This window comes from Miniopterus natalensis, chromosome 9 (assembly GCF_054644295.1).
Source record: "Miniopterus natalensis isolate mMinNat1 chromosome 9, mMinNat1.hap1, whole genome shotgun sequence".
Classification (NCBI taxonomy): domain Eukaryota; kingdom Metazoa; phylum Chordata; class Mammalia; order Chiroptera; family Miniopteridae; genus Miniopterus; species Miniopterus natalensis.
In genome coordinates this window covers 21,249,209-21,273,893 of record NC_142089.1, presented here as the reverse complement: position 1 = coordinate 21,273,893, position 24,685 = coordinate 21,249,209, and positions in this window count along the sequence as shown.

Here is a 24,685-nt window from a genome sequence, read left to right as displayed (position 1 = left end):
AAAAATGTCTATTCAGATCCTCTGCCCACAAAACATCACTAAGACAGATGTCTAGAAGCTTAGCGCCTATGTTTTCTGTATGCATTTTATTGTTTCAGGTCTTATATTTAAGCCTTCAATCCATTTTCCCACTCTGACTTTTAATAACCTGGTCTTAGAAAGAGCCATGTTTAAAAGGGGGTGACCCAAAACTTCTTGGGAGAACTGTTTCTGCAAATAAAATCCTTTCCATAGTAAGCAAGTCCAGAAAAAAAGTGGGAGGGCGTGAAAATTAACAGAAATTGAGTGAGTGGGCTGGTGGGAGGGAAACAGCTGCTTGAAACATCATTTGTATTGGAAAAGAAATAGTCGTGAGCGATGCATGAAATCCCATTTTTTACCTTTAGTCCATTTTGAGCCCCAAAGACAAACAGGCAGAGGGCATTCTGTTCTGACCATGAAGGGATCAAGTGAGCCTCACCTGGGGAACTGTCTCTAGTGGTTCTTAGGAAGGTGAGGGAGAAGGACAAGTGCCCTAGATGACCTTAGGGTGGGGGTGAAGCCTGTGGAAAGGAGTGGCTTCCAATTTAGAAGGATGCTGAACCCCATGGGGGCTCTCAGCAGGAGTTCAGCCTAGGAGAGCCTGAAGTACGCCAGTGGCAATTGGAGACTTAGATATAGGAGGAGGAGACACCAGTGGTATTAGTTATGCCTTCACATCTTTATTTAAGGCTCATCACAACTCTGTAAGATGGGTATTATTACCTCTATTTCACAGAGCAACCATTAATAAAACAGCAACACCAGCAGTGGGGGTTTTCACGGTGGCAGCAGCAATAGTAGAAGTGGCTGTTGTTACTACTTACAATGCACCCACGATATTTCTGTAAGTACTTGTAGACTGCAGTAACCAGACATTCTTCCACCGTAAGTTTGTGTCCCCCTCTTGCATATTGTAGAGTTGTCACTGGGAAGGGTTACCCAGCAAGGGACTGTCTCTATTCCTAATCCCTCTTACATCTAGCTGGGGCTCATGGCTTGGCCTCATCAATGAGTGTGAAGAGAGATAATGCATGTTCCTTCTCCGCCAAGGTAGCTAAGAATAAGGTATATGTCTTCTCCAACTTCTCTTCCCCACCTATTGGCTGGGTGCAGAGGCCTCCATACCTCTAAGGGTCACAAAGTTACTAGATAGAAGTATCCTGGGCCCCCAAATCACCATGTGAGGGAAAGTCACCAACTCAATAGAAACAATCTCATGCAACTGTTATGTGAATGAGAAATACATTTCTATTGTGATAAGCTACTGAAATATTGAAAAATTGGGGCTTATTTGTTATAGCAGCTACCATTATTCTAACTAATATACATACATTATCTCATTAATCTTCACATTAACCTTTAGGGAGTCAAGTATCAAGAACCCATCTTGAAGATGAAGAAATCTAAACTCAGAGCTTAAGTGACTTGCCCAAGACTACAAAATTAGTAAGTGATTCAGTCTGGATTTGAACCTAAATCCCGCTGACTCCAGGTTTATAGCACGAATTGCCTCACTGTGACCTTAACGTGAGGGGTGAGCACAGAAAGGATGTTGGGACTTCTGGGGGGCTTGGGGGACTGCAGTGAGGAAGCCTGGCTTTTCTCCAGAATTAGAACCAGTTCTGAGTATGGATTTCAGAAGAACTTTCATACTAATGAATTATAAAGAAACCTGCAGAGACCACATGCTGGGCTTAGGTCCAGGAAAAGAAAGGCAGAGGAAAAAAAAGGCATTTTGTGGGACCTGAAGCTGAGAGCTCTGCCCTGTCTAAAGGGGCCTCCATGAGGTTAAGGTGAGGGCTTGAAGCCAAGAGCATGAGCTTGATCATTCCCTTCCAGGGTCCTTCCTCTGAGACAGAAAATAAGAACAGGAAGAGCGATCAGAGCAATCATAACAGGAGAGACAATAGCAGGAGTAGTGGGAACTGGTGCTTGGATAGCCTTTGCTAGGTGTTGGGGACTGTTCTAAGTGCTTTACACACATAAATTTAATCCCGAAAATGGCCCTCTAAGTTGTATATAAAAATTATACCCATTTTACAGAGGAGGAACAGAAACACAGAGAGACTAGTAACTTATCCAAGTCATATAGCTATTAAGAGAAGGAACTGAGATACGACGAACCCAGGCACTATGACTCTGCAATCCATGCTCTTCACCTCCCAGGAAGGATGGTGCCACAACCGGGGCCAACACTGCCTGGGCCCAGCCTCAAGCAGACCCACCTCATAAGACCAGCGAGAAGATTTAGAACCCTGTGTGCCTGGGCAGAGACAAAGCTGGCCTTGACGGTGGTCTACATTTGCCTGTAAATCTTTCAAGCTCTGGCTTAGTTTTCTTGGACAGTTGTCTCTGAACTTCTGGTGACTTCATATTGCATCTCTATGAGGGCAAGTTGTCTCACACACACAGCTGGTGGTTAGGCAACAGTTGGTTGGGGTGGTGAAGGCAACTGAACTGTGTGTCTCTCTTTCTTCAATAGGCTAGGCCAGGCTTGCTCACTTGGTAGTTGAGGGAATCCAAGAACAGCATTAAGTGACACTTGACTAGCAAGCACTTGTTCAAGGTTCTTCCTATGACATGTTTCTTATACGATCCCACGGGTGAAAGCAAGTCATGTGGCCAATTCTAGAGTCAATGCGCGAGGGGGAGTACCCAGGGGCCTGGGTCCAGGGAGGCATGAACAAATTGGGCCGTGACCTTTCTTTGCTTCAGTATCTACATCGGTGACAGAGGGTGTGCAATCAAGAAGAGGGGCTCTTAGAGAGACCCTCCCTAAAGAGCTTTGGATCCAGCAGATCTGGCTTGGAGTCCCGGCTTTTCCCCTAAATGTCCTGGGACAGGTGACTTCAGTTTCTCCGCCTGTATGTTGGGTGGCAGGGTTACTATAAAGCCCAAATGAAGCAATGCTTGTGACAGTCCTTTGCGAGCTGTAAAACCCTGTACAAAAGTCAGTTGTAACTTTTCTTGGCCCCTAGGAATGGAGGTGGGCCCTATTAATTCCTCACTTGGGAATTATCTACTTTGTGGCGAAACCTCCGGGATGCCTTAGCCTGGCTCCCCACCCACTTCTGGAGCAGCCCTGCTCATCACCAGTGTGCTCGGGGAATGCAAAATCACTTTAATATTGGCTAGAGACAAGCGTAATTAGGAAGGTAAATCTGCTGAAAAAAATCATATTATGCAAATGTGATTAGCAATGACTTTTGGGCTCTTTGTTATCTGAGAGTTTCTATTCCTTGGCACAAATGTGGAGAGTTGGCTGCCGTGTTCACTGGGGTGGCTCTTAGTAGGAGCTTGTGAACACAGGAGTGGGGAGAGGGGCCTGCAGTCCCAGACTTTGGGAAGGGGATCCTCTGTCAGTCCCCCAGGGAGAGTCTGTGGGTCCCCAATCAGGTCCTGAGCTGATTCCCATGGAGGAGCTCCAGGGAGTAGACCCTCACCTGTGATAAGGCTCCCCAGGAGGCAAGGGGCTCTTTCTTTCAGGCTAGAGCTAAATTTAAAGAAGAGTGAGCTGGAGATGTGGTCCCGGGTAGCTGGTTCCTGCAGTGGAGCTGCTCCATGGTTTGAGGGCATGACCTTGGCTCAGCCTGTGTGGCCCCCAGGAGGTGGGTGATCAGAGCCTGGGGAGGCCTCATGCCTGCTGGGCTCTAGTGTGTTAATTTGCAGTAAGGATGATACCTCCTGTGGTTGGAACAAAATGTACTCTGTCAGATCCAGGTATTCTCTGGACATGGCTGGAATATCACACATTCTGGCTTCTGAAGCTCCTTTTATAAAGGTCATGATGGTAAAAAAATAAAAGATAAAAACAGCCACTTACTTAGTGAGTGCTGATTAAGTACCAGATACTGTGCTGAGTGCTTCATGTAATTACCTCATTTAACTTTCCTGCCAGTTACATAAGGTGAGCACTATTACTGTTATCATCTTTATGTGGATTAAGAAACAGGCACAGAGTGGTTGAATGATTTTCTTAAGGCCACTTTTGTCAGTAGCAGAGTCAGGATTTGAACTCAGGCCGGGTTTTATTGTGAAGTCTATGCTGCTAGCCACGAGACCGGGCAAGTCCTCATTCTTCCTCATGGGTGTCACATGAAAGAGTCAGGATAACTCTTGCCCAGGTGACCCCAGTGAGACTCTGATGTGCCCAGGCGACTTCAGAAGTTTCTGGAAGCTGGCAGTCCCTGATTCATCCTGGGGAGGGTGACCCTGTCCCCACTTGTGGGATTGCTAAAAACTGATTGCAGCCTGCCTTTCCAGGCTGTTGGGACATTGGGGTCTGAGTGGGTCTGGGGTCCTGGGGGAACTTCTGAGATGGCCTCCTCTGCCCGCAGACCTGGTCTTTATCAGTGCTCCCCATTCAGCGATGGCTTCCATGAGCCCCCTCCTGTCCCTCACTCTCACATCTAATGGATGCCAAATCTTTCCAGTGCATGTTGTTCCCTCATCCCTCCTCTATCCACATTTGGATTAGCTCACATCTGTCCTGTATTATTGCAAAGACCACCAAGGTGGCCCAGCACACCTGGCACCACTCTCATTCCGGTTCACGGCTGCACAGTTCTCTTCTAACACAAACTATTGATGGGCCCCTTGTTGCCTACGAGTGACATCAAAATCCTTGGACGGCATCCAAGGTCTGCCATGATTGGGCCTCTACATTCTCCAGCCCATGTCCCCTGACACCCCTCACAGTGCACCCCGTACCAACCTGCCTTTCCTTATACTGGGCTCCCTGTGTCTGTGACGCCTCCCCCTCACCCCCCTGGGCAATGCGAGGCTGTGGCCTGTGCGGCCCACAGCCTTTGCTCGCTCCCACGGCAGTGCAGCTCCTCCTCCCCACGTTCCCCCGGTGCTCTGTCTGTTTCCCTGTTACAGCCCGGGTAGCTCTAAGCTTATTAGTTTACATGGCTGGCTCCCGATCGGCCTCAGCTCCTCGAGGGCAGGAGCACAGGCTTATTTACTGCTGAAGCCCCAGCCCAGCGGAGGGCCTGGCACATAGTAGGTGCTCAGTTACTGTTGGCTGAGTTGAATTTCCTCATAATGCATGGAATTGACTCAATTTGGAAATGACATTCTATCTAGAGAATAGATTTTTTTCTCCTAAAAGAGCACATGATGACAAAATTCACCTCCTCATTGGCTTCTCTTTTTGCAGAAAACAAAAAAAATCCTGTGTCTGAATGGAGCTGAGCTTACAGACTGTGCAGGAGGGGTGGGAGGGCCCTGAAATGGAGTGGAGTTGGCTTTGCTCTGGGAAAGGTGTGTAGCAGCCAAGGCACCCCGTCGTGTCATGGAGATGAAAGGAGGCCACTGCATTACATTCCACCATCAAGCCAGAGGCTAAAAGTATCCTTCCTTCCTCCTGGCTGACAAATAGAGGGAATAAATTATCCAGGTACTAAAAGTTGCATTAGGCAAATAAACATTTCGACAAGAATTATATGTGACGTTCAAGAGAAAGCAAATAAACCCTAAGTTATGGGGACCTGTCAATGCTCTAGAATTAAGTAACTAAAAATCATTAGTAGTGTCTGCATCAGGTTCTTAAACCTTCCCTGGCTCCCGCCACCCACTGCAAGGGCTCAGAGAGATACCATGCGTCTTCTGTTGTATGTTTTCAGAGAAATTCTCAGGTTCCTGGGACCTCAGATCTGGAGGAAACTCAGAAAGTCCCCAGGCAAGTGCCTTCAAACACTGTTTTGTGGAACCCTAGGCTACTGTGGAACCACCCTGGGAGGGCAGCCCAGCAGGCAGGGCTCCACCCCATCCAACCGAGGATGCTTTTCTTTGATCTGGATTATGTTAATTAGGAATGCTCTCTTCTGATGGAGGGTTCAGCTACTAAGTGATTTGAAAACCAGTGCCCTGAAGCAAAGATACACCTGATAGAGAAATCTGCATTAGAACACTTCAGTAAATAATTTTTCAGCCTCTTTTGAATAGCTCTCATGACAGGGAACTCATTCTGGGATTTTCAGTCAGACCCAGTTTTCTCTACCCTCCTTTATATGAGATTCCCATCCCAGTACTCTAGTGCCAGAGGCTTGAGTTCAAATTGAGGTTCTGCCACTTACTATGTAACTCTGGATAGTTACCAGAGCCCTCTGGGTCCCAGTTTCCCTACCTGTAAAAAGGAGATAATGTGTATCAGTTTCCTATGACTGCTGTAACAAATTACCATAAACTTTGAGGCTTAAAATGACACAAATTTGTTATCTCACAGTTCTGGAGGTCAGACGTTCAAAATGGACCTTAAGGAGTCAAATGAAGGGATTTCAGAGCCATATTCCTTCTGGAGGGTCCAGGGGGAAGTCTTGTCTCTCTAGAGGCCACCTGCAGTCTTTCGCTCATGGCACCTTCTTCCATTTTCAAAGCACATTTCTCTAATCTTTTCTTCTATCGCCACATCTCCTTCTCTGACTCTGACCCTCCTGCCTCCCTCTTATGAGGACCCTGTGATTACACTGCTGTAAGTACACCGCACTCACTCAGATACCACCCCCCCCCCCTTCAGGGTCCTTAACTTAAACACACCTGCAGTCTCTTGACCATGTAAGGAGACATAGTCACAAGTTCTGAGGTTTATGGGGTGAACATCTTTGAGGCTTGTTGTTCTGCCCACCACATAATGGTAGTTCCTAACTCAGAGGGTGGTGGTGAAGGTCAAACAAGGAAATGCATGTCAAATGCTTCGCACAGAGCTTAGCACACAGCTGGAGTTCAGTAAGTATAATTCAAATATCCATCCTGTGTGTGACTCCTTTGAATGTGCCCACTTTCACCAGACCCTCCTGCAGCTGAGGGACAGAGCTTATACCCTGGAGTTTAGAGGATGGAGGCCTTGTAGGGCCTGCTCAGGAGTTTGCTCTGAGACCAGTGGCTGTAGGAAACCCTTGAGAACTTGCTGACCGTAGTGTGGTTTGGTGGAGACAAAGCAGTGACAGAATAGGATAGAGGCTGCATCTTAGTCCAGGTTTGTTGAGCAGGCCTAGACCAAGGTCGAGGGAGCAGTGGCTGGATTTGTAACTGAAACCAAGGTTTGGCTGCCTACCACCATCAAAGCCAAACTCGTGAGATAGGTGCTGGTGAAAAAGGAAAGAGGTTTATTCAAGTGATGGTCACCTAAGAAGATGGGAGACTCTTGTCACAAAGCCCATCTCAACATCTCAGTTCAGGCAGAGGTTTTTATAAGGAGGAAAAGTGAAAGCAGAACAAATATATCAAGGGGAAGGGACTGTAAAGGTTTCTATATGCAGACGAGCATAGTCCATTCTGATAAGGATCTCAAAACTGGTCAGGTGGTGGTCTGATGTGAATCATCCTGGTCTTTGTCATCCTGGTTCTACGTCATCCTTGTTCTATGGTTGAAGGTCAACAAATCCCTGAGATGACTGAAGGTCAGAGTCTGTATCTTCTGAAGTTAGTTTCTAGGATTCTTTACAAACATTCTGTTTATCTACAAGCTACATCTTAGTCAGAGTCAGCATTTACAGGAACAATATCAAAAGAATGATGGGATGGGTTACAATTCCCCACTATTACTGACTCAAGAGCAGTTTAGGAGGTGGATTTTGGAGGACTTGATTGGTTGGATGTATTGGATAGGCAGGGAATAATCCAAGACCACTCCTGGGTTCTGGCTTTGGCTACTGGGGACATGTTGACATCCTTCACTGATGATGGGGAACAGAGAGGAGGAGCAGATTCAAGGGGGGAAGTAGGTGGTAAGTTCAATGTGGGGCCTGTTGGGTTGGAAAGGCCAGTGGGCTTCCCTGGGCAGGATGTCCGAGAAGGAGTTGGATAAATGGGTCTGGAGCTTGGGGGAGAGAATTGCACTGGAATGGCACTTTGGGGGCAAATTCTCAGCTTAAAAGTGTAACAGGGCTTGGTGGGTGGGTCAGATCACTGTAGAGTGGGATGGAGGATGGACACCAAGAAACTGAAGTGTTCACAAGACTAACGAAGAGTAGTCAACAACAAAGGAGCCACAGCCAGATTGGGGGAGGCCCAATAATGCAGGCCTCCCACATTCATCCCCATGCAGCTGGACCTGCCAGAGGTATCTCATCCACAGCTCTGCACCTGGGACCATACTTCAGGATAAAAGTAGTAATCCCTTCAGTTTGCATGGCATGTGCCAGTTCAATCAACAACATCACATTATGTTATTTAATCTGCATAACCAGCCTGCTCTGGAGCAATTTCCCTTTTTATTTAAAGAGGAGGCTGTTGAAGCTCCAAGAAGCCTGAGACTTGCTTGAAGCCCATAGCTTGTAGGGATCGGAGCAGGAATTTGTACCCATATTACCTAACTCCTAGGGATCCAAAGCTTTCTCACAGACCCCATGCACTCAGATATGATAGACTTGCACAGTGGGCTGGCATTCTGCAGCTAAATTTTGGGTGAGTCTGAGACTTAGCTTTGCTCTCAGACTAAAAACTCAGGCCCCGACGCTGAGCATCCCTTGGAATTCAGGTAGCAGGTGGGAAACCCCATGGGGCTCAGGGTTTCTTCAGAGACTGGAGACCTACAGGAAGGGGGACTATAGCTTTAGATATAAGACCCTTTCCCTTCTCAGAGGAAAGGAGGGTCCCACATTCCTTAATCTTAGATCTCATAAAGATCCACCCATCAGTGAAAATCTACTTAGAATGTCAAGGTGGGCTCTCAAGGCAAGGTTTCCTAGGCAGAGGTTTCCTTGGTTTCCTTGGCCTTCAGACTTTCAGAATGTCCTAACATTAGTTACAGTCATTTGGTTCCTAATACTTGCTAGGCTCTGTTTTGAGCCCTAACACAGAGGAACGAACTCATTGACTCCTCACTACAGCCCTGTATAGTAAGTATTATTGTTATATCCATTTTACAGATGAGGAAACTGAGGCTCAGAGCTGGGCACACAGAGCTGGGCTTCCAGCGCAGGCAGAGTTCATGCTCTTAACCACCATGCTCTACAGCCTCTCTATGACAAAAGGGGAGGGCACACCTGTACTCGAGGGCCCAGGTGCAGTGGTCTCCAGGCTTCCTCTGTTCATCCCTCAGGTGTTAGGGTCAAAGAGATAGTGAGGAGGACAGGCCCAGCCTGGCCTTTCCTTGTCTTTAATGGATCCATCTTGGTCTTTCACTCCCATGGGACAATGGTGGGGGAGGTGGAGAGGTCTTAGGGGGGTGGGCCAGAGTTGGCTGAGCTGCTGTTCCCTCTGGCAGATCAGGGCTTTAGGACAGTGGGGTGAACCATGCATCTGTTATAGTCAGACGGGCCTGGATTTGAGTCTCAGCTCTTTGAGAACTTCTGACCCTGGGCAGGCTCCTCAACCTTTCTGAGCTCAAGACTCCTAACTCCTTCCTCCTAGGGTGGTGGTGCTGATGGTAGTGACTGTTGCCTTCCAAGTTCTCCTTCATTGCCATCGTTCCAGCCAGTGAGTAGGGTCATCTTCAGGCCAGGACCTGTTCTAGGCACTATGCATCACGACCTTGTAACCCCACAGCAGCCCTGCGAATTAGACACTATGATCCCCACCACAGAGGGAGACACTGGAGCCCAGACAGGCAAAGCAAGTTCCCTGAGGCCACTCAGCCTGTAAGTCAAAGACTCGAGCCCCGATATAAGCCAGAGCGGCTGCACTCCTACCCACAGCCTGGGTGCCCAGCTTGGCACACAGCGGCCCCTCAGCACATGTGGGTTTTCTTCTTCTTCTGCTCAGTATTCCCTTGGCAGAGGATTCTGCCTTCTCAGAGTCCTCCCTGCCAAGATCCACAGGCTTTTCTTGCGATTTAAATACCCCAATAAGCCTAAAGATGGGGCACGGCTCACCTCCGCCCTCCACTATCCTGTAGCCCCACTGAGCACCCCCATCCCAGAACCTCCCCTTCCCCACCAGCATCTTTGTCAGATCCAGAGAACTCAGTGGATCTAAATTTAGACCCTGTGCTCTGTTAACTCTGTGAATAATGCCAATTAGCATAACAATTCTTCCTGCAATTAAGTTGGAGAGGGGGCTGAGGAGGTGGTGCTTGGTCCAAGAGGAAATTACACAGGGAGGCCTCTCTTATTGCTAGTTTTCGGAGGTCTCGCTCGGGGTGTCTGCTTGGCATGGCTCTCTTCTTGGATGGCTGGATCCAGAAAAATGCCTATTTGGGGCTGAGGGAGGAAGTGTCTGTCTCTAACCTTATTGTGATGTGTTATTGGTGCATGTATTGAAGTGCAGCTTGGAGCCCTGCATGGCAATGAATTAGGTTTTATAAGCAAGCTGTCACCTGCTCTGAGAGGTGTGAAGAATTTATGAACTGCATTGTCCTGGAAGCCACAAAATAGCACCTCATCCCTGAAGTAAACATGTAAGTTTGGGATATGAAGTTGAAGTTACATTTGGAATTTGGATTTATTTGTTAAGGGGGATCAGCCAATTCTCTTGCTTGACCCAGCAATCCCAAGTTGAGGGTCAGGATAACCCTCTGGTCCTGAACTTCTGGGGGGTGGGGGGAACCACAACTACAACTCCACCTGCTGCTTCTGTCCCTCCCTGGGACATGGTAGGAAGCCTGACACCTGCACTGGCTGGAATGAGGTGGGGAGGCTGGGAAGCCTGGGCCTGGGGGAGCTTGTGGAGATGTGAAAAGCCCCAGGAGGGAGGCTGCAGGGCTGCCTTCTGACCACCGTCCAGTGTTTACAGACAGCTCTTGCGAGCTGAGGCTCCTCTCCCTCATTTTCTTGAATGCTTTCGCGGCACATATTTTTTAGACTATATCTCCATTCTCATCTCCTTCTGGGTACTTTTTAAGTGGCATAGAACAGGGAGGAACTCTCTCTTCCATTGCTCTGGTCATAATATCTCTATTGGTGCAATGCAACTAAGGTGGCATTTTTGTAAGGAGCCATGCAACTCTCTTGGCCCATATGGAACTTGCGGACAGTTAAAACTAACGGTGAGGAAAGACTCATCCGTCCATGCATTCATTTCCTCATTCTGCTTTTGTATGAGGCATTTTGTTAGTGTCTGGGGATGCGAGTGAGAGGTGGGCGAGACCCAGTCCCAGCCTTGGGGAGGCACCGACTACCTGGGGAGAGGGCGTGGGGGGGACCCGGTAGGAGAGGTGCTGGAGGGAGCCTGTCTGGGGAGCCTTCACCTAGGAGGCGAGGGATGACGTGGGCCTTCAATGGCATGTAGGACTTTGTCAGCTCATGCTCACAAGAACTTCTGCCCATTCAGGTCCCTCCATCTTCTGTGCCTGAGACTCTGAATTTGAAAGTAAGGGCAGGATATTAGATTGATTCTAATGAGGGGCTGTCTCGGTGCCGGTCCATCAGCAATGAGCCTGGGATATGCCATGTAGGTAAACAAGCTCCTGTCTTGTTTTGGGTCATTCATGGACTTGACCCAGGGGCCAGTTTGAGACTCTTTAACAAGTTTGTTCAGTGGTCCAATTTCACACGTCTCTCCTCTGCCCACTCTTGTCCTACGCGGCCTCCCATCTATCCCTCGGCAGGGCTTACAGGGCTCCTCTTTTGCTCGCTGCCCTGACACTCTCCAGATGCTGGGAGCTTACCTAGCTGTCGCTCTGTGCCCTGGGGCTCGCCAGTGCCATGTGCTGAGCACCTTCTCCTTCCCAGGCCCCCTGCTAAGTGCCTGGTGGACACAAAGTTGTCATTCAGTTGGATTAGTTTCTTCATTGAGGCTTTGGCAGTTTTTGTTATTAACCCAAGGTTCCAGGGTCCGGATGTGGGAGAACTGGGTTCTGGTACCATGTCCCATCCATGCTTCCCCTCTCCTTGGGGCGATGCCTTGGATGGAGATTTCCAGTTACCTAATCAGTTCAGTGGCTTTAATTTCTGACATCAGGGGGGGCTCATGGCCTGATCCATGTTCTCACTCATATGACCTGCCAAGAGGCCTGGCACGTGACCCACTATTTGGTTGACACTTGGTCTGGCCCATTCCCACTACAAGGCCTAACATTTGGACATATGGACACAAAAGCTAGAGTCCAGTTCATCCCAAAGCCTTGATTGGTCTGGGCATCTCTACTCCCTGGAGCTTAATCCAGGGAAGATGCAGACAGGTGGCCATGGCTGAGAGGCAAGACTGTGAGGATGAGGCCCCCCAGGTCCTGTTGGGCAGGTGGGACAGTGCCCGGAACACACACACACACACCACACATATACATGCACACTCACACACATATGCATGCACACACATACACATGCACACATACACTCACCCACACCCACACCCACATACACACACATGTACACACCTGCACACACAAACACCTGAGGGCTGACACCCGCTGCATCGCCATGCAGAGCAAGCTACCGGCTCTCAGTGATGATGGATGTGTCTCCACGCGGCACTCAGCCCGGCCTCCCCCTGCATTCTGCACGCAGGACTCGCTGAGTAAACGGCTCTGCCCAGCTGCCTGGCAGGGGTGGTAGATGGTGGGACTGGGGGAGGGAGGGAGGAGTGGAGCCATTTGTCTGGGGCACCGAGAGGGGAGTTGGCCACTTACGGCTGTGATGGATGGCGATTCCGCTCTGCCATCTGTCGGGGCTGGCAGGCTGCTTAGCACAGCACTGCACACCTGGCTGGGGGTCCCTGTGGAGCTGCACCCGCCTCTGCTGGGGCCTGGGGACCAGGCATCCGACACCTCAGGCAGGAGCTGGCAGGGAGGAGCTATGCAGCACTCTGAAAAACATTGCACGCACTCCGAGAGGAGGGCCTAGTGGGCCAGGCCTGTCCCTTGCCTGTTTTCCTTACACAGGAGCCCGGAGCTTGTGTTCAGGGAAGCAGGACCATGCCAGGGCATTTCTGGGCATGGTAGAGCCCATTAGAACATAGCTGCCACCTCCCTTGGCAAGGAATGTATGCTAAGCCCTTGGCACAGTATCCGGCGCCCATGCTCAATGGAAACAAAGCAAGTCGGACCACACCTCACACCCAGCCCCTGGGAGTGTGGGGCATGAAGATATTTTCAAGGTCACCGGGCTACCTGGGTGGAGGATGGGAGGTGTCTCTGCCCCACAAGCCACGCCTTTGTCTTTGCTGTGCCCGTGCCCTAGGGTCCCAGAATGTTAGAGTAACAAGGATCCCTGGAGGCCACCTACCCAAAGTCATCTAATTTACAGGTGGAAAGCTGAGGCACAGAGGAGGGAGCCCAGCCCAGTGGCCTGCAGTGGCCTGTCCTTCCCTCTCTGACCCTCTGCCCTCCCCAGCTCCCTGTCCGGGGCCTGTAACTGGAATTGGTCGCTGGGCCCTGCCTAGTCGTTGGGCTTCAGCGGTTGCCGTTCCTCAGGGCTCGGCTGCTCCATCCCAAATCTCCATCCATTGGGCTTTCCCATCTTCTCCTGTACGCCCTGCAGAGCTTCCATCTCTTCCTGGGAGCACCTCACTGTCGCCTTCACAGAGCCCGAGGCTCACGCTCTAGGGCCCTTCTCCTCCAGCACAGGATGGCAGCCCGGGGAGCCTAGCAGTGCCTGGCACAGGTCTCCAGGGAGGCATCTCGGGCTTGAGGAATCAGCTGCTCCAGGCTGTCCAGAGATGAGCTGACCCCCTGCCTTAGCTCGGGGTTGAATTTAGATTGAACCCTCTTGCCCCCAAACACAAAAAGTGGGACATTTTGCCCACACCTGAGTCTGCAGGGTCAAACCCTTAGCTGGTCCAGGCATATGAGCTGAGTGGAGTTAGGGGTGCTGGAGATGGAGGGGACTGCACCAGGGAAGGCCTGGTGGCAAGAAAGTCAACAGAAAGCGTAACAAATTCTATTCAGCTGGAATAGAATTTGCAAAGAGGCATCATACTTCATCTCTGCCCTCATGGAATTGCTTCATCCTGGGGAGGAGAGGTGTAGGTACATGGTACAGAACACAAGGGAGAGAGTAAAATTCCCATAATTCAGAGGCAATGTAGAAGAGAGGAGATGCTATAGCTGCAATCTGGCAGGGCTTCTTGGGGGAGGTGGCATTTTAGCTTTAAGGTCTTATTGGAACATCCTCTCCTGTAGGTCCCAGGGTTATGAGATACCCTCAGGGATCTGGAATAATAAGTAGAAAATCTCACCCTCCCTCTGAGCTCTGAAAAAAAGGAAGGTAAAGCCCACTGGCCCAGTGTGTGTTGGGCAGGTCAGAGGTACATTCCTCCAGATAGCACTCTCAGGACAACCTTGGAAGAAGCATTATTGTTTCCACTCTGCAGCCAAAGAAAGTGAGGCTCAGAGAGATGACATGACTTGCCCAAGGTCACAGAGCCAGGAGGCAGCAGAGTGTGGACTGCAGAGCCAGGCCTCTGATTCTGAAGACAGTGTGTGTTTTTCCAGCATCATTAACACTGTGGGAGACTCAGCTCCTGGCAGGTAAGTGGAGCTGCCCAGCAAGGGGTTGGTTCAACGGTTGGCACTGGCCACTGGAGGTGAGCGCTGAAATGCCAAGCCTGCTTCTAGACTTGACAGCTGCTCTTTGTGTGCGAGGCAGCTGTGGGCTGCAGCTTTCCGAGAGCTGGGGAAGACTGGCTGCCTGCAAAAAGCAGGAGCATAATTTGGCTCCTCTTAATTGATTTGCAAATGTACTGAAGAATTGTGGTAATTCCTTTAAATTTTACACTCATTCAAATTTTGGAGGTAAACATAATGAGAAAGGAAAGTCAGCACCATATAATGGAGGAAGAAAAAGGTCTAGCATTTTATTTTATTTTTACCCTGGGCATAAGGAAAGCAAAACTCACTATGAACACCTCATTATTTGAATTTCAAATATTTCTCTTGAGTGGAGCACAAAAGGAAACTTGAAAAAATATTAACACACACTCACACACACATACCCCGAACAATTCCTCCCCTCAAATATGTGACTCAGAATGTCCTAGTTTAGATTATAATAGTGCAATTGCGAGAATCAATCAGCTCTAGATAGATGTGTTTACTCAGAAGTGCTTAGAAAAGAGACCAGTCAAAAGAACATAATATCTTAAAACATTGAAATTATCTTTACCAAAGAACATTAGCTGTAAGCATTAATATTCGGGAATCCTTCTGCTTTCGAAGTGTCTACATTCAGCTGAGCACAGAGGTCAGAGTCGGGAGGAAAGTGAGGAGGTGGCTACTTAGATAAAAGAGCAGCCTGCTGGAGAGAGCTCAGGAACTGAAGTCCTTCGTTCACTCACTAATTCACATGGGGTTAGAAGGCAGCAGAGAGCACAGATTGAAACCAGTGCTTTCCAGTCCAGCAGACTGGGGTGAAAGTCCCTGCGCTACCACCTTACTGATTGTGCCGCTTTGAGTGAGTGATTTAACTATTCAGGGCCTCAGTTTCTCCATCTGTAAAATGGGATTAATAATAGTGTTAGGCAAATAGTGTCCTTTCAACACCCTTAGCACAGGATTGAAGTCCTCAATAAATGGTAGTGATTTCATTGCCTTTTCTACTGAAAGTTCCTGTGTGCCAGGTACTGCTTGTTGAGTGCGGGATAAAACGGTGAACCAAACAAACATGGTACCTCTGCTCCCGAAGCTTTCATCTAGTGGGGACAGGGGCAATTGCATCAGGTGGCTTAAAAGCTGACTGAATCCACTTCTTAGCTGCGTGACCCGGGCAAGTTACCTAACCACCCTGATCCTGTTTCCTCATCTGTGAAATGGTGAGGAGACTGCCTGCCTCTCAGGGAGGTTGTGAAAACCAAGGCGATAGAGCACAGAGGGGGTTTTGGAAACACTGAAGAGTTCTGCTGTAGCAGGGCAAGGCACTAGCTAAGGAAGGTTGTGCTCTGGTGTGTTTAACCCTTTTAGGCCCAGGACCCATATGGCATCAGGAATGAACACCAAGGAGTTTTCCTCCTTCGGGGTCAGGTTTTCCAAGACTCTCTGGCTGCCACTGAATGGCCTTATGTCCATCACACTAAGAGTTTGGATGTTACTTTGAGGATGGTTGTGGTTGTGGGTGCTGATGGAGGCTTTAAAGTTGGAAAGTGATGGGATCAGGCTGGGTTTGGGGGACAATTCTGACTGTGGATGGAGGGTGGGCTGGAGGAGCGACCCTGGAGGTAGAGGGCTCAGAGGTAGGTGACAAGGACTTTGATCAGCTTTCACTGGAGCCAAGCCTCCTCCGCCTTGTCCTTGGTTTGCCTCCGTCAAGGAGCTAACCTGCCATACTTTGCACATGTCTCTCACCAGATTTCTGGGCCTCCATTTCCTCTAGGGAGGGGGCATCATCACAGCTCCCTCATGAGCAGGCGCACATAGCTCCCCTGTCCCACTGAGTGTCCCCTCATGCCCCTGCTCCAGCACACACTCTGGCCCTCTCCCTCATGAGCGGCCACCTGCCTACTTCACCCTTTCTCTCGGTGACCTTTGCGTATGCTGGTGTTTGGTCTGAGTCCCCAGCGCAGGAGAATTCCAGCTGGCAGGCTTGTTGTTTCTGGGATGGATGGAGAGGCCCACCCTTGTTGCATCGCAGGCCAGGAGCCGCGGAAGCTGGGGCTCGCAGAAGGCGGCCCTATAATTAATCCCCCAGCTTTCTCGCCACCATTGTCTCTTTCCTATTGAGATCGGCCAATTAGCAGTTCCGCACTCCTCTGCGTGGCAGCCACTTATTAGCCCAGACAAAGGCCGCATTGATTCCAATTTGTCCTGAATTTGGCTGTCTCTGAAGTTAAAGATTGCATTTGGGTAGCAGTGCTGGGGAGGAGATGCAGGGGCAATGTAAAAGAGTGCCTAAAATTAGTTGAAAGAATTTTAGCTCTATTGTGGGTGACTAAACTAAATATAAACAGAAGAGAGAAGAAAGACCTTCGTAATGTTAATTACCATAAGCAGTAAGTACCCCAAAATGAGGCGTACAATTTGTTTGGTGACACTCTGATAATTAAATCATTTTTCCCCATTGAGGCTCCTCGCAGGTTTGTGCAGAGCCTGGCTCTTCCCGAGTGGGTTTCTCTGGCCCCAAGGGATGCTCAAGATGCTGCTTCCCTGGCTTCTACACCCTCGGTTTCTCTCCAGTCCAGGCGAGCTGTGCTAATTCGTTCACTTGAGTAATCAGTCATTCAAGTGATTGCTGGGTCTTGGGCCAGCCTGTCTGAATGGAAGGCCCCGCGTGAGAGATCGGATCGGGATGTACAAAACAGAAGGTTGGCGTGTGTGTGTTTTGTGAGTGCACGGCCGTATTATTATGAAGGTGAGTGCGTGTGAGTGTGATCACGTTCACGGGCATGTCAGCGGGAAGGTGAAGGCGAAGGTGAGTGTGAGCTCACAGGCATGTCAGTGTGAAGGTGAGGCTGCGTGTGTACCAATGTCCTTCCGCGTGTGAAGGTGACTCTCTCACATCTATGCGTCCCGACTGAGCAGGGCCTTGGGTGTGTGGCATGGCATCCACATTGGAGTACCATGCAGGTCTTGTCTCTTAGGTGGCCTGTAAACCAAGCTCATATCTTGGGTTTGTTTCTTCCTGGTGGGGCAGCAGTCTCCAAAGTTGACCCCCAACAAGCCCTGTCTCCCAGTATTCATACCAGGGTGTGGTCCCCTCACACATGACGTCTGGGCTGGCCTCTGACTCTTAGCAGAGAGAATGCAGAGAAGTGGCACTGTGGCACGTCCTGGCCTAATCTTTAGGAAGTCTTGAAGCTTCCTCTTTTGTGCCTTGTGGAGTCCTGAGCTGGCAACCGTGCTGGAGAGACCACTTGAAAAGACCACACGGAGGAGAAGACCCGAGAATCCATGGAAAGAAAGAAGGATCCCAACCTTCCCCCACTCCCTTATCTAGCACGAGGCATGAAATGAGCTGTCTGGCATGTCCCAGCCCAGTGCAGTCCCCAGAGGATTGCACACCCAGCTGACATTACATGAGCAGAAGAACCACCCAGCTGATCCCAGCCAACCTTCAGGATCAGCTCAATAAATTAACTGCTGTCTCGAGTCCCTAAGTTTTGGGGTGATTTGTTAGCTTCAGTAGATAATTAAAATACTTGGATAAGCAGTCCTCTCCCCACCTCGCTAGCCCCATACAGGAAAGGGCCGCTGACCTGGGGTCTGCGTGAGGGATTTGGGGCAGACAAGGTACTGGAGAAGGCAAAAGCCACTGCTCCCTAACCCCCCTTCCTGTCCTCCCTCCTTTTCCCCAACCCAGCCTGGCTGGGAGGAGGCTGGGCTCAGGCTTGCCTGAGTCTAAGCGAATGGTTGGTGCCCGGTGTCTTGCCTGCAGTCCCCTCCGAGCCGGGAGGTAGCCTGTTGGAATTCCAGCAGCATGCGCGGGGCGGACAGGCGTCTGTTTGAGCGGGGCATCTCATCAAGGAGGGGAGGCAGAGGCACTGAGCCTGGGATCCCAATGGGTGCGGCCACTCAGGGGACACATTTAACCCTGGGAGCATGGGAGCTGGGCCCCAGGTAGTGCTGAAGCTGTGGTTCCCATCCTGGGATTCAGACCCATCTGAGAACTGCAATTGGGGGAGGGGAGAGAGAAAATCAAGTATCTAGTCACACTGGCCCAAGAGCCTCCTGGAAAAACTCACCTTAAGAGAAGAGAGAGCAGATGGTAAAATCAGCTCATTGCAATGGGCCAGCTGGGAGGGGAGAGCTGAGCTCAAGGGCGTTTTCTTTTAGAGGGTCCCCAGCACAGCCCCTGGCCTGGCTGGAGTTGTGGGGCGAGGAGGCTGGAGCTGGTGAGAGAAACTCTCCATTTCTCTGCTTTCCTAGGTGGGGAGAGGCATCGTCATCTCGCATGGGTACAGCAGCAGACTGAGGCACAGAGGGCCACGTCGCTTACTCAGCAGTGTCCTTCATGGACGCTTAGAACCGGAAGGGTCCCCAGAGAGCTCTGTTCAGCCTCCTCTCTGTAACACGGGGAAACCGAGGGCTGGAAGGTTGAGGCGGGGACTCAGGGACACGCAACGGTTAAGCAGTGGAAATAAACCTCACCGAGCCTTACTCTTTATTTTCCAACCACTATCTCTCTTTCTCAACCCAAATGAAGCCTGACTCGTACACCTGGCATTTTCAAACTGGAGGACCCCCCACTCCCCGCCGGTGTGTGGGCGCTTAGTGCCCAAACCCTAGTGCAGTATTTTGGCACATGCATCAGGCTTCTTGCCCGATTCTCCTCCCTTCCCCCATCTCCCCGGGTGTCTCTTTGATTTTAGCCGATATGGGCTGCTCAACCAGGGCTTGCATCAGGTCCTGCTTAGCTAGAAGATTCTACCTCTGCTCCTGCTAGCCCCCAGGGGCTCCCCTCACGTGAGGGAAAGAAGAAAGGCCAACCAGGCAGCAGTGTGAAGGACCCACCAGCTGGGAGCACCCTCTCTTGGCCTGACAGTACTTGCTCAAGCCCCAGGTTCGCTGCCAGGCAACCACGGCATCTTTGAAGCTTGAGCCTACATTACCGCTCTTCTAAAAAATGATAAATTCTAAAGCAATAAAATCTGCACATTAAACACTTCGTGCTGGCTGCAGTAGCAATGGCTCCAACAACCTTCCAGCTCCCTCTCGAGTCAGCTTTGCCAGGGGAGCTTCCTTTATCTCCAGGCCCTGCGGAACTTCACCTCTAAAACACATTTGCAAAGGATACACTGTGGGCTTGAGGGAGATACGAAGCAATGCTCTTCTAAACAACCCCTGGGTCCAGGAGGAAATCACAATGGAAATAGGGAAATATTTTGAACTGGGCAAAAATGAAAATAGGAACAAATCAAAACTGGTGAGAATGCAGCTGAAAGAACACTTGGAGCTGGTGTTCTTAACCTGGGGTAAGAATTCAGGGACCCCGTGAACCTGGTTGAGAAAATAATTGGATACTTATATTAAATAACTTGGAGCAGAAATGCAGCATTTCCTTCTATTAGGGATACAGACAGCAGTCCATTCATTGTATTAGTGGTATGTGTGACATGGTCACCAATCAATATTACAGAATTGAATCGACACTGTCCATCAGTTTAGGGATCCAGGCGATTTATTTTCTCACAATGTGCACTCAGGCTTGTCTAGCTACAGGGACACAAATAGCAACAGGTTATTTTTTTTATTGTTTTATGAGCATATGCACTGAGGAGAGATGCCTAGAATTTTCCACAGAGGAGGCGTGGGCACAATGTTCAGGCTACCATGCATGGAAATGCACACAGGTATATCTTGCAAAGACAACTCATATAAGTGGAATCATATAGGATTTTTTGTGACTTATTTCACATAGCATAACGTCCTCAAGGTTTGTCCATGTGGTAGCACATGCTAGAACTTCTGTCTTTTTTATGACTGAATAATATTCCATCGTAAGTATATACCGCATTGTGTTTATGTATTCTTCCATTGATGAGCACTTGGATTCCTTCCACCTCTTGACTATTGTAGGCAATGCTGCTATGAACATGGATCTTTGAATATCTCTTTGACACCCTGTCTTTAATTCTTTGGGATATATAGCCCAGAAATGGAATTGTTGGAATATATGCTAATTCTATTTTTAATTTTTTGAAGGGCTGTTATACTGTTTTCCATAGTGGCTGCACCACTTTACATTTCCAACGAAAACACACAATGGTTCCAATTTCTCCACATACTTGCCAACACTTGCTATTTTTTGTTTGTTTGTTTTTGTTTTATTTTTTTGTTTTTGTTTTTTGATAGTAGCCATACTAATGAGTTTGAGGTGAGACACTGTTGAGTTTTAAGAGTTCTTTTATATTCTAGATACTAGTTCTTTATCAGATATGTGGTTTGCAAATATTTTCTTCCAGTCTGCAGGTTATCTATTTATCCTCTTTGTATGGTTCTTTTCAGAGCAAATTTTATAATCTTGAAGAAGTCCAGCTTCTTGATTTCTTTTCTTTTATGGATCATGCTTTCGATGTCATGTCTAAGAATGCTTCAACAAGCCCTAAGTCCAGATTTTCTCCTATGTTTTCATCTAGATGTATTAATAGTTTCATGTTTTAATTTAAGTCTATGATACATTTGAGTTAATTTTTATATAAGGTATTCAGTTTAGGTCAAGGTTCATTTTTTTTTGTTGTTGACCCGTGGACACCCAATTGCTTCAATATCATTTGTTGAAAGTACTAGTGTATTCATTTCTTTAGCCTGTTAATATGGTGAATTACATTGATTGGTTCTCAAATATTGAACCAACCTTGCATGCCTGGAATAAACGCCACCTGATCATGGAATACAATTTCTTTTATATATTGTTTCACATATTTGATAGCTCTTTTGTTTGGTGCATGCATATTTAGGATTACCATATCGTTTTGGTGCATTGACCCTTTTATCGTCATATTATCTATCTGTCTCTAGTAATTTTCTATGCTGAGTGTACCTAATCTGATGTTAATATAAGCGTTCCTGCTTTCTTTTCATTAATGTTTGCATGATATATCTTTTTCTGTCCTTCCACCTTCTACCTGCTTATATTGTTATTTTTGAAGTGAATTTCCTGTTGACATTATATAGTTAAGCCATTTAAAACAATTCATTCTGCCAATCTCCATCTTTTACTTGATGTAGTTAGGTAATTTATCTTTAATGTAATTACTAATATATTAGAACTTGTATACTTTTTTGCTTTATTTACTCTTGTCCCTACCCATGCCATTTTTTCCCCTTGCTCCCTGTGGATTACTTGAACATTTTAAGAATTTATTTTTAGTCTTCTTTTTTGAGCGTATCTCTTTGTATAGGTTTTTTAAAAAAGTGATTGCTCTAGTATGTATGTACATATGTGTGTATGTATACACACACACACACACACACACATAAAACTTATAATCTATTAGTGTTAACAATTGTCAGTTTGAGGGATGTATAAGAAATCTTACCTTCCTTTGTATTCCTCATTTCTCTCCCATTTATAATTGTCTTAAACTTTTCCTAGGCGTACACCGAGAACCACATAAGATGGTGTGATAATTTTTGTTTCACCATCAAATATAATTTAGAAAACTCAAGAGAAAGAAAGTCTATTTTATTTGCCTATATTTTTACTCTTTCCAGTGTTTTTCATTCTTCCCCCTGCTGTTCCAAGAGTCCTTATTTTATCATTTCCCTCCAGCGTTCCCTTACTGTGCCACCTTCAAGTTTAAGTTCCTGTAGCCATTCTCTTAGGGTATGTTTGTTGGCTACGAGTCCCGCAGTGTTCTCTCATCCGGCAATGTCTTCAGTTCCTCTTCATTTCTGAGGGACCTTGTCGCTGGGTATAGGCCTGTAGTTTGACAGCTCTTTTCTTTCAATGGTGGAAAAATGTGCCGCTTCCTCTGGCATCCATAGTTTCTGATGAGAAGTTGTCATCAAATTGGTTTTCCTCTATAGGTAAACAATTGTTTTTCTCTGCTTTCAAGATTTTTTTTTTTAGTTTACAGAAATTTGACTATAATATATTTTGGTGTGAATTCCTTTGGGGTTAGCTTCTTAAATGCTTTTTTTTTATCTTTTGCCAAAATCAGAAAAATTTCAGCCATTATTTCTTTGAATTTTTTTAGTATATCTTTTCCCTTACCTTCTTGGACTCCGATGACATGAAAGTTAGATCTTTTATTAAAGTTCCACAGTCTCTGTGGTTCTGTTCATTTATTTAAGTCTATTTTTTACTTGCTGTTCAGGTCTGCTAATTTCTATTGTTCTGCAAGTTCACCGACTCTTTTCTCTGCCCTCTCCACTCTAATATTGATCCAATCCATTGACGTTTAAAATTTTGGTTATCATAATTTTTTATAGTTTTAAAATTTCGACTTAGTTTTTCTGTATATGTTCTAATGTTTGCCGAGTATTATTATTATTTACAAAATTTGTATCAAATTTGTTTGTTGAAACATCTTTATGATGACTCATATAAAATGCTTGTCAGGTAATCTTAATATCCATGTCATCTCAGTGCTGGCTTCTGTTGATAGTCTCTCTAATGTAAGTTGAGATTTTCCTGATTCGTGGTATGATGAGTGACTTTTTATTGAAACCTGGACATTTTGGGTATGTTGTTATGAGATACTAGATCTTATTTCAATCTATTTTTAGCAGGCCTCATCTGACATAGCTCTGGTTCGGGAGATGGAAATCCATGTTCCCCATTCAACCTTTGTTGACACCATCGTGGGGCTACTTGTGCCACCACGTGGGGGTGAGAGTTCAGGCTCCTCACTAGGCCTCTACAGATGCCACCCTGGCTGGAAGAGACAGACGTGCCTTGTTTCTGTTCCCCCCATGGCCTCCACTAACATCATGGGTATGGTGGTGATGCTGGTGGTGATGCTGGCGGTAGTGATGGTGGCGTCAGTGTTGTTGTTGCTGGTGGAGGGGCCTCATTAACTCTGGCTGGTGATGAAAGTCCTGACTCTTCTCTCGGCCTCCCCTGATACCACCTCAGAGCAAGTGGGAGACCTTGACACCGCTGGGTGGAAGTAGAAGGCCAGGCTCCCCACGTTATCTCCACTGACAACATGTAGAGAAGCCTCATTGCCACTTAGTGGGGGTCAACTTCCCAGTTCTCTGCTTGGCTTTTTCCCCCCATAGCACCAAGGGTCGGGCAGGGGAAGGTGGAAGAGGGGTGAGAACCTCATTCCAGCTGTGTGAGGATAAAAGTCTAGGCTTCCCACTTAGCCCTTGCTGGTGACGGTGGGGCCGGGGCCAAAGTTGTTCTTTGTTGTTTACCTGGAATATAGCAGTTATTTACAGAAGTTGTCTGCCTTGCTAAGCTGCCCCTTTCTTGGTCCTTTGTCTAAAGAGAGCAGGCTTTTCTTTCCTCTGAGCTCATTGACATTTCCAGGTTGCCTGTATCTCTAGCACCCAGTGGGACAGAGGAAGCAAAAAGACAATCCAGGGGCTCACTGCTGAGCCAGTCCTTGGGCCCTGAAGTCCCCAGCCAGGCTGTCGCCTTCTTCCCAACGTTCTGAGGCTTATGTTTGTGTTATACACCCTGCCCAGGTTTTTGCTCTTCTTAGCTGGAGGAGTAAGATAAAAGACATCTATACTGTCTTTCAAGAAGCAGATGTTCAGTCTCATTTACTAAGACAATGATCTAGGTGAGAAAGAAACAGATCAAGCTTTTTTGCAGATGTTGGGCACTTTGATGATTTTGCCTTAAGGCTGTGTCAGCCAGTTGGAGAGCCGGTCTGCCCGAAGCTCTGGGCATCCCCATAATTAATACCAGGCCTTGGCGTGATTATTAATAGTGTACCTCCATAGTTTGACCTCACAGATTTTGACTATATTCAACCTTGAAAAAGAAACTTGCTCAATAAGCTGATTTTGCGAGGCACTTTTTCATTAAGGTGAACAACGAATTCTTTCAGCTCAAAACCTAACGATGTTTTCACACTAGGTTTTGACATCTGAGAAACACTGGCCAGCAGCTGTCCTCGCAAAACCAGTGTGTACTAGTGAAGGAGAACGAGCTCCTCCAGGCACTTTGTGCGAGAGAGGCATTCGGACCACCCCTTATTAAATACGTGCCCATTTTTCTTTCCCACTGAGAGCACCAAGGAAGTCACGGGGCTGACCCTTGGAGGGCAAGTGTTAAGGAAAGGGAGGCAGTGGCTCCGGCTCATTCAGGACGTGCCCAAGCCCGCTGCGGCCACTCCTGCAGTTGTGCCTGTCAGAATCTTACCTCCATCTGCTCACTTTCTCCAGGTGACTCCATGAGATTTTCTTAACCAGGTATTTCACCATCAAGACATCTGCATTTAGCGTCTCACAGGCATC